Genomic DNA, 11,629 nt, shown 5'->3' with positions numbered 1-11,629 from the left:
TTGATTAGTCCTTTAGTTGATATATTCTACTATCTTCAATAGGACTCCCAAGTAGTTTCACTCTTTGTTGTTGCCTTTTACCACCTTGACAGAATAGGACTTTTTCTCTTAGTCTAGCTGGACTCCTTGATCAATTCAAACTCTAAGTGTTGCACTTATCTTCTCCTCAATCTTTTTGCTGTATGTGATAAGTATTAGTAACAATTTTGAGCTTCTTTGCTTATCCACTTTTGTCTTAACGCCTTGTAAGCCTTGCATAAACTCCAATATGCAGTACATGTGAGAACCAGTAACTTCTCTTTCTTCACTTGTATGGAACAACTTGCACAACATGTTTCATTCACATGTCCATCATCAAAACTTCACATCCCCTAACAAGCTTGCTTGGATTGCTTTGAGGATAGTCTTAACCTTTTTCCTTTTACTCGTAATGTGGGGAAAGAGTGAACTCTAGGAATCCTACTAATTGAATTAAGGAACCAAACTGTATCAATATTACATGAATTGTTTTCCAGTTTCTAAATTGTTCTGCAATATGTTGGAAACAAAATTAAAATATCTTATTTTTAAATTCGATTGGTTATCTATCACTCTATATATATGTAAACACCTAATTTTTTACCAAACCTAAGTGTTTTTGCAACTTTAGTGTTCAATTTCGTTTTAGGGTCTAAATTAGATATTTTAAATTTATCTTATTTTTACTAAATTTATTTTAAAAATTTTGAAAAAAACTACAAAAATAGAGTCACATTTTAAATAAGTTTTTATTTTTATGTTTTATTTTTTTATTTATTTTTAGAAAAAAAAAAAAGAAGAAATTGTTCTAAATTATATTTGTTTCTTTTTTCAATTTTTAATAAAGAATGTTGTGATATTAATATTTCTTAACCATATTCCTAAGACTAGCTAATTAACTTATCTTGTATTTTGTTAGTTTTAAAATAGATTTTATTATTTTATTTAAAATATTAATTAAAAAAAAAAAGAATCCTAAACCACCCAAACCACCCACAAGTCCCACTCTCACAAAACCTCTCCCCCATCTTCCCATAACACACACACACGACAAACACACACACACACGACACAAACACACACATATATTAATTATATATAACACACACATGCACAAAGGGGGGAAGGGGGAAAACAAAAAGAAACACAGAAAGAGAACAAGAAAAAACAAAAGGCACGAACAAAAAAAAAACGGAAGAGGAATAAAAAAAAAAGATTGAAAAAAAAACAAAGAAAAATCAAAGGAGAAGAGGAAAGGAAATTAGGGTTTGGAGTTTAGGATCTCTGTTTGAGTTTTTGGTTCGACATAAAAGCTTCTTTTGTGATTTACTTCGTCATACAGGTTTTTATTTGATCCCATACTATTTATTTTACAAGTTTTATTGTGAATCAAATCACGAATAAAGTTGTTTAGTTAGTTTCGTGTGTCATTTAGTTTATGTGATTTGATTTATTATGTCACTATTCATTCTTGATATAAGTTGTATGCTTAAGTCACTCTTGATCACTTCAAGGAAAACATAGTTGTTATTATTTGGTGCTAATTTGTGTACGGATGCTGCCTTTCTAACGATGAATATCAATTAATGAATATCTTGATAACTACGAATTCAGTTAACCCGTTTGTTAGCAACTGTAATAGCTTACTTTCAAATATAGTATATATTTTTGGCTATGTTACAGTAAAAATTTTATTAATTATATTTACTGCTTTGTCATTAGTTTTGTAAAGATTAAATGCTTAAGTTTCTATAGCTAATAATTATATAATAGTCTACTTAGTCAAAAAAAAATAATGGGTCAACCCTTTATTAGTTTTAAGATCAATAGTTTAATTTAGTTTTTTTTTTTTTTGAAAACGTGATCATTTTAGTCGAATAAAAAATTTAATTGTTTGAATTTGGGAAATAGCTCCAATATGTGCACTTCTAAGAGGCACTTGGGAGTAGGATTGGTACTAAATATGTATAATATAAGTTAATGTAGAAAGGTAATATGTAAATAATGGTAGTAAAATTTGAAACTAGTAAGACCCGTCCCTCGACTTCAATTTTATTTTGTTGTAAGTTAGAATGTTTAACAAGTTGATCCCACGTGATTTTCAGTTTGTGTTTTTCTATATAAAAAAGAAAATAGATTGTTTGAGTTTTCTACAGATAACATGAAATGGATTCTGGACTACACATTTTTAAAAAAAAAATAAAAAATCATTGCCATGCATAATTGTAAAAGGTGCAATTCTTATTATTATCTCAAGTGGGTTCTCTCAATGATTTCATTTCATGTCTACGGTTTCGATGCTTTGCGTATATTTAATGTTTTGGGATTACAATATTAAATAATGGTTGGGCTTGGAACGGTTCCTAAGGTCTAATCATTATTTAGTGTGATGTAAATAAGGTGGTTGTATCAAGATCCCTCGCACTAAAGAAAATAAAAAGAGAGGGAAAATTCGTTTGTAAGGGAGCGGACCGAGTTTAGATTTTAATCAAAAGAAAATTTAAAGTTTAACATACAAGAGAAAGTTAACGATGAAATTGGAAAGCCCTGTTACTTTCAAAGCCGATCTAATCGTGACGGATAAGTTTTTAAGCATGTTAGAATTTTGCTTAGATTTGAAAAAATGGGGACGACTCATAAATGCCACAAAGGCATAACAAATGTATCAAAACTTGCGGTAAGGCCGAAAAGTACTACTATCGGTAAGTCACACATCAATATAGTAAATAAATTCAAAATAAATTAAAAATGGGATAGGAATCACTTTTAGGCTAACAAATATTATATATCCAAAAGGTTATTATTTTAAGCCAGACATAAGTCATTAAAGCGACCGTGCTAGAACCACGGGACTCTAGGGGTGCCTAACACCTTCCCCTCGGTCAACAGAATTTCTTATCCGGATTTCTAGTTCGCACATTAAAAAAAAATAAAAAATAAAATAAAGAGTCATTTCCTTTTGAATAGGGATTCAATAAGGTGAGTTGGAATACCCAAACTCAATTTCAAGTGGCGACTCTGTAAATAAAATAATCCCTTTTCAAAACATCACTTTACTTGGAAAAACCCATCTTCTCTAAAACCAACTCCCTAGCGGGGTCGGATGCGGTGAAAAACAGGGGTGTGACAATATATACTGACTGCATTCGGATATATATCCTTCATGGCTATATAATTATATATCAAGAGAGAAGTGACAAGGACAAACTGTTTCTTCTTCAGGTGAGATCATAATCAAATAAAATTATATATAAGAGATATAATTCTGCTTTACAAGAGTTATCAAATAAGAATTCTAATAGGAAGAAGTCCAAACCAGTGGATTAAAGAATAAAAGAATTTCATAGCTAGGATTAAAATTAAGCCTATGACCTAAACGAATTCTAAACTCCATTTATCACAATATTGAAAATCTCTCACGTGTCAGAGAGATTTAACAACTTATATATGTACAAAAAATTGCTTTTAACTTTTTAGCATGGTAGAAATTTTTGACGAAGGGATTCAATTGAATTTCATTCAGTGGAGTTGGTCCCACAGATGATAATAGGTAGCGGCCAGTCATCATCAGATTTGTTGGTAATGAAGATGGTTTCATAGACCAAGGAAGCTATGGCAGCACCAACGAATGTACCAAGCCAGTGGACCCAGAGGCTATTCCATGTCCAGCTGACAATTGCTTGACCAAAGAGCCCGGGAGGGTTCATTGCTGCACCAAAAAGGGTACCACCAGACAAAATATTGGCTCAAACAGTGAAACCAATTGCAATTGGGGCAATGATCACACATGAGTTACTTCTCTTGGGGTCAATAGAAGCTGAATAAACTGTGTAAACAACACCAAATGTGGTCACTCTCTCAAAAACAACTGCATTGCGTGGTGTAGGAGGGAATGATGATACTTCCCCATCACCAACGGAATACTTGAGGAGCAAGAAAGCCACGATAGAACCAAGCAATTGAGCAATCCAATATAAAACACTCCTATATAAGGTAATGTGATGTGACCTCCAATAAAGGCACCAAAGGTGGCAGCAGGGTTAACATGACCTCCAGATTTGTTTGTGGCCATTAAAACTGCTACATAAAGAGCAAATGAATGGTTTATCGTGGCTGCAATCAGCCCGGATTGCATTGTTGATTCACTGCTCGTCAACCTAGATGATGCGGCAAAGCCTTCAGCGGAGAAAATATAAGTAAGCATGGAAATGAATTCAGCTACGGCAGCCTTCAGGGTATCAGGATGGGTAGCCTCTTTCAAATTTCCAATGACAATTGGCATTTTTGTTTCTCTGAAAGATGAAAATTAATTTTAATGAGTTATTAGCTGCAGCTGCTGCAACTTAGTACTCAATTTCGTGTTTGTTATTGTTGCTTTCCTTCTAAATACCTAGGCCTCTTTTTATGGTATATAAGAAGTGGCGGATCTAGGATTTCGAGGTTGCGGGTGCCATGTCAATTTTAACGTTAAAGCAACTACTTAAAAAGGATAATGTTTATGGGCGTTCCATTGGAATTTGGCTTATTAGTAAGAGATTTTTGAAGGAAAATTTCATTGAAACATTATCGAAGAACCTAATTTTCACGAATTCAGCTGGAAATCAGTTAATTTTTTACTTTATATTTTGCTATTTACACTGCCCCAAATAAGACAAATATTTTGTCGATTTTATAGATTTTGGGTTTCAATTTGATTATTTATCTTTTCAATTTGTATAGACAAATAGATCAAATAATAAAAATGTAATTATTATTATAAATACTATCGGAAACAACCTTTCTACTTCTCCGGAGGTAGTGTATGGACTGCATACATTTACCCTCCTCAGACCCCACTATGTGAGAATACACTGGGTTTGTTGTCATTGTTGTTGTTATTACTATAAATTATGTACACAAGAGTTAAATTCAATTTATCAGTCAGCGTGAAAGTACAATATAGTTGCCAACACTCAATGAATATTTTCAAATCTATTGTTAAGAAATTATAACATCAAACCAAGCATCATCATTATGATTTATGAGGAGAGGTTAACTATAAATTTGAAGGAAGAAAGAATCTTCAATTATGTTCTACACTTAAGTTAAAAATTTCTAAACAAAGATTACCCAAAAAGAGTCAAACAAAGATTAAGTCAAGAGGAAAAAAGCTTATAGAAAATAGAATAACGAAAAAAAGTAAAAAAATACTATTGGCGTCTGGACTTAAACTCTGATATACTACGTGAAATTTCAGCGCATTTACCATACACTACTTTTTCAACTGCTGCATCGGGTGACACTTAAATAATGTACTAGTTTTATTCAATAGACATATATATGCACACAATTATCCGATCGAAGTTTGCGGATGTGATGCACCCGTGAACCCTGTAGATCCCGCCCTGTTAATATAAGTGCATGAATAAACAATTCTGTTGGAAACAACACATTTTGTAAGACAGCACTCCATTTCTGACGAATAAAAAGACAACATTCCAATATGCATGGTTGACTAAGTACTATGCACATGCATTTCAAACTAATATTCCACGTGCTATTGAAATAAATTATTTCGTAATCTGTAGTAACCAACTACTACTACTATTTTATAATCAAACTAATGCAGCAAATATAGTAGTAACCAACAATTACTATTTCTCTAATTAAACTAATTCTAGCTGCACATGCAATATTTCATTTTACTAGTAGTATATATGTTTGACCATGCTACTTTAGGGAAGACGATTCAAGAGAAGATCAGGGAATTTACCTCGCAGTTTCGCATCTACAAGAAAAAAGAGAAGTTACCTACAGATTTTGTTTCTAAATTATTCGGGGCTAGCGGAATTTTATAATAATTAGTCACTAATCTGTTACTTATTTCAATTAATTACCAACCAATGTGTTGTTTAGCAAGGCAAACACCTCTGTTGTAGCAGCGTTTGATCGCAAACTTCATCGCTATTGTAGAGAGCATTGTTATACATGTATAAAAGTGTTTGATGTTTAATTTAAATCTCATTTAACTTTTATTAATAAAAATATGACAAATTATTTCATTTTACATTACACTACATATAGGTGAGGATGATACACGGTTGCTGTTGCAATTGGTGTGCTGCCATTAGTCCTTCGCTGAATGTAATAACTTTTGGGCTTTTAGGTGTCATTTGAGCAGTAACGTGGGTTTTAAGTGTGGACATCTTGTGGATTTTATTAGATATTTTTTATATTAATATATTACTACCTTGGTTTAAAAAAGGACCTCATTTTCTTTTTAGTTCAAAAAGAACCTCATTTTCTTTTTAGTTCGTTTAAAAATAATGATTTTTTTTTTTAATATTTTAATTGTAAATTTTCACATGGTATATTAAGGACCACAAAATTAAAAGACATTTTGGTATATTAAACACAATTCAAGGCCACAAGCTTCTTTATTTTCTTAAATTTTGTGTCAAACCAAAGAAGGTCATTCTTTTTAAACGGAGAGAGTATTAACTTTTAAATTTATCAAGAATATTTTATTTAGATATATAAATTAAGTCATATTCTAATTGAACGTTTTAGTTTCTAATAAAGTACTTTTTTGTTTTAACTGATATTGTTATTAAAAATATTTGTTTCAATTTAATTATCTAATTTATAAAATCAAGAGAATCTTATTACGTTGTTTCAATACTATTCCTACCATTAAGTGACTACATAAAATTTATATACTCAAACTTATATTTTTGAAGTATAATTAGTGAAGCTAATTCAGTAACATAAATTTCTAATAGATATTTTGTTAAAAGAATGCATGTCAAGTCAACAAAAGTCAACTATTTTAAAATGGAAAGATATTGATGAAATATTTTATATTATTTTTTTTTAAAAAAACGAACCACTTAAAATATGTATTCTCCTTTAATTATATGCATTATATATATATATATATATATATATATATATATATATATATATATATATTATGTTTTACATTTCAATTTTAATATTTATTTTGATACATATTATGGTACTTTTAGTTCTTATATTTGGTTAAAAACAAATATCTTTTTAATATAATCAAGAAGATTTTTTCTTTCAAGTATACTCTTAATTTTGTAAGTGAACGTTTACATAATCAAGAAATTATATTAAATAGTTTAGTACAAAAATATATATTATTAATTATAGTAATATAATGAAAACTGTTATGAAATATAAAGCAAAGAAGCAGAAACAGTATAGAGAGAGAAGAGAGAGTGATTATTATTTCTTTTGACAAGTTCTTGATGGGTGTATTACAATGAAGAAAAACCCTTTTATTTAGAGGAGAAAATTAAAGTTGGGGTTTCTAACTTTTCCATAAATAGACATTCACTGTATATGATAAAGTAGACATTCACAATATATGGTAATATATTTCTAACACTCCTCCTGGAATGTCTAATTGATAGATAATGTGCCTCATTAAAACCTTACTAGAAAAAATTCAATGGAAAAAAATCTAGTGAAGGAAAAAGAGTACACATCTCTAACAATACGCATATAGGTTGCCTCATTAAAAACCTTACAAGGAAAACCAGTGGGACAAAATCTCGTAAGGGAAAAAGAGTAAAACGCATATTAACTCCCCCTAATGAGAATATCATTGAACTTTTTCATTCCGATCTTGTGCACCATCTTCTTGAAAGTTACAATTGAAAGAGACTTGTTGAATAAATCAACCACATTATAACTTGAACGAATATGTTGCATATTAATATAATCATTCTTGTAGCTCGTGTGTATAGAAAGCTTTAGCGAAATGTGCTTCATTCTTTCTCCTTGAGTCCTCTCTTAAGTTGTGTTATGCATGTTGCATTATACTCATAAAAAAATCTAGATACTTTATCATATTTAAACCATATTTTTTCGCGAATGAGATATATCATGGACCTCAATCATAAACATTCTCATCTTGCTTTATGAATAACGATTATCTTAGCATGGTTTATTGAAGTGGCTAGACAAACTGCTTTGTATATCTCCAAGATAGGACATTATCCCCACATGTGAACATATTACATGTTTGAGATCGAGATTTATGTGGGTTAAATAAATACCCAGCATAAGCAAAATCAACAAAATCAAAACAAAAATCTTTAGAATAAACTAAGATCATATTGATCCTATTTCGATGTCTCTTAGTAGGAGCAGAACTATACCTTGCTAATAAATCAACTGAAAAGGCTAAAACAGACCTTATAGTATTTGCAAGATATATTTTGTCAAGTGACAATATTTAACATTTATATGTGTGACATCTTCAAGTGTGCGGAGTGCAAATCAAATAAATTTTCACTTACCATAATGCATTGTAATGCCCCATAACCGGGTCCCAGAATGTCACATGGTGCTTAAGGCTACAAGTATCCCCAAGCTAACCCTTTGAGCCTTCTACTTCATATATTAGCTTACTTAGAGTAAAAATGCATGAACTTAACACTGTGACATCATAAAATGAGAAATATGAATGAAATACTTGGTCTGAACAAACTACAACTCAAAGAAAATCTCAAAGTGCTGATAATCTGATGACTAGTCTGACAAACCTCTACTACTCCAAACTAGAGAGCCATTAGGACAGGTCCCCAGCTGACTTATACTCAACTAACAAGAATTAAACAGCTACTAAATAAAACTGGAATTCTGAGAATAACCGATCCCCAAAACATGAGGACTCACCACGGCTGATATAAAGATAGGAGTGCTCGAAAGGATCACTAGTGAGGATGACACTGAGCACCTGAACCTACATTACGAGAATTTATGGCACACAGACAAAACATGTGGGTCAGTACTTTGGTAATGTACTGAGCATATGGGGGACTGTGCAATTAAAATAATCAATATCATAATCTTTTATAGAAAACCTGCATGGTGTAAAACATACTCACATAGCTTGAAATAAATATATGCCACAAAACTCATAAATCATCATGATTTTACTTAAAACCTCAAATTATCATGACACCTGAAATTATTAGGACCATACCTTTCAAAACACTTATACTTTCAAAACTTTGTAACTTTAAGACTAAAATCTTTGAAACTTGGAAGACTTTAGAACTTAGAGAACTTTAGGAACTTAGGGAGTTTCTCTTAACCGACATAAATCATGTGAGCTACATAGAGTCCAATATCTTACCCACATTGGGAAGAGCTGTTCTATCCTTGCCATCAAATAAAACCTTAAGTTTTGAAATCACTATCTTAACCCACTTGGGGTATATCAAGAACCTACGGGGGCACATAGTTCTGGGGCATGATACCTCGAAATTAAGCCCAACTCGATGCTAAATACTACTCTCTTACTTAGCTTAGAATTTTAGAAAATCAACCTTAAAATAATTCAACAATATATATGTCACACCTCAAATCCTATTGGGGCAGACTGGCACCCGTAGCCGAGGAGGTCCGAGAGAACCAGCTCATAACCTTATACTTTCCATGCATACCTCTATGACAACCCAAAATTCGGACAACATCATGTCACATATAAAAGGAAATAATCAGCTGTATAAGCTCGAGCATAGATATATATGTATATACAATACTTGGCCATTGGAGCCATAACGTCTATTAACAAAACACCACCTTGACTGTACATTAGGTCTACCAAGCCTCTAGACAATACACAGAGTTTAACTAAGGTTGGGACACACCCCGCCATATAAAGAACTTCTATACAATACCAAAAGTGACTGGATATGACACGAAAAGCCCCAAAGCAAACTGGAGCTCACCAAAAGCAGCTGGATATCCTGGCTCCTACTTGTGCAGTGTATGAGCTGAGGTACCTTTGCCTGCAATATGAAATGCAGGTCCCCCGTGGGGGACGTTAGTATGAAATATGTACTGAGTATGTAAATCTGTAGATAGTCACATATAATATAGGAGCTCAATAGAAATCAGAAACAAGTGAATACATTGTAATAGGAGTGGGCCACACTTATTAGAACTTGTGACAACCTGTACATTGTATTTATTCAATCACTTTACCTTCATTCTTATCATCTTTGTAATCATTACTGTACTGTGACCATTAGGATGCCTTCAGTACATATCAACTGGGATCGACCCATGATAGGCTTATGCTCCTGGGATACCACCCATAAACACATAAATAGGGATCGACCCATGATAGGCTTATGCCCCTGGGATACCACCCGATAAGTGAGAACTTCCATCACTTAGTTCAATTAATCTTTGAGATTGTTATTTCGGTCACCACCACATTTTGGATACTTTGAAACGACGATACATCAATAAGAGACATATAAATAGACCATCAATGCAATAACAGTGAAGTAAGAACTCATTGGCACATCAATGAAGTGTTTTGGAGTCATCAATGCCATAACAATGAAGTAGGAACTTATTGGTATATCAATGAAATGTTTTGGAGTCATTAATAGCACATGGATATTGTTTGAGTAACCGGATACCTTTTGACATTCATTAGTGCAATAAACATGTAAGATTTAGAAGACAAGTAAGTATTGGAATGTCTTGACATCTTGTAGGGTGGAAACAAGTTCATTGGTAACGTAGGACATCATACAAAACCATTACGGATCACATGTTATTGAATAACTTCGGAAACTTTTTTAATAGAACAATTGTTCACTTTCATGCCAAAGATATGGTATAGAGTATGCTTTACATACCTGACTGTCAACCTACAATACTAGTCCCAAATGGACTTCCCTTCTTTTCGGATTACTTATCTACAATGAACATATATAGCAATCTAATATTAGCAACCAAACGTCGCAATTCAATTATTTGAATTCACCAAACTAGTGGTTAAGTAGTAAGCCTTAATTACACCATAAAGGGTGTCACTTTAACCCTCTTATACTCCAATTACATTCACATGCCATGCATATTCATACAACATCTTCCAATATCAAGTTTGGATTCATTTATTCTTCCAACCAATCCATTAAACTAAATTGAACCATAGACATAAATAATCATCAATTCAATAGTATATCACCATATCCACCTTCCATAACTCAATTAACATATCCACCTTCCATAACACAATTACCATATCCAGTTTCCACAGTTCAATACAACCAAACCATGCAAAATAGTCCATAACCCTATTTCCATCACCTTTGAATAACAACCAATACATATAATCCTCTATCACACATATACATATGGAAAAGAACAAAGGCAAACAACATTCATACCTTAGAATTCACCTCTTGATTGTGAAATCCTATTTGCACAAATAATAGGTGCCGTTCGAAGCTCTCGAGATGAAAAACACAGTTATCGGATTAGTTTGGAATTTCTACGGTTAAATTAAAAGTAATTTAAAGGTCAAATTTGGCTAGGGTTTGTTCTTCCTCAACGATTGATGATGAAAATCAGTTTTTGAACTCATATACACGTATATATACACATATTCCCGTCCATAATATAATAGGAAATGACCAAAATGCCTTTAAAATATAAATAATGTCAAATCTGTCCTTTGGTGGACTGTTTTGATAAGCTAAAGTAGATCGATCAGAAATCTTTGCTCTGATATCGGATTTAGGTGAAATTGGTATCGTTGGAAGAATAATTCAAAGGGATTTCATTTCAT

The 11,629-nt window shown here is 32.2% G+C and overlaps 1 pseudogene; it reads right to left on the bottom strand.

Moving 5' to 3' along the window:
• Positions 1-3,334: 3,334 nt before the first annotated feature.
• LOC107853500 lies at positions 3,335-4,372 on the bottom strand (annotated as a pseudogene).
• Between the last annotated feature and the right edge of the window lie 7,257 nt (positions 4,373-11,629).

The sequence above is a fragment of the Capsicum annuum genome, chromosome 7, assembly GCF_002878395.1.
Source record: "Capsicum annuum cultivar UCD-10X-F1 chromosome 7, UCD10Xv1.1, whole genome shotgun sequence".
NCBI lineage: Eukaryota > Viridiplantae > Streptophyta > Magnoliopsida > Solanales > Solanaceae > Capsicum > Capsicum annuum.
Note: the sequence above shows the minus strand (reverse complement) of the source record. Positions and strands in the feature narration are given on the sequence as shown.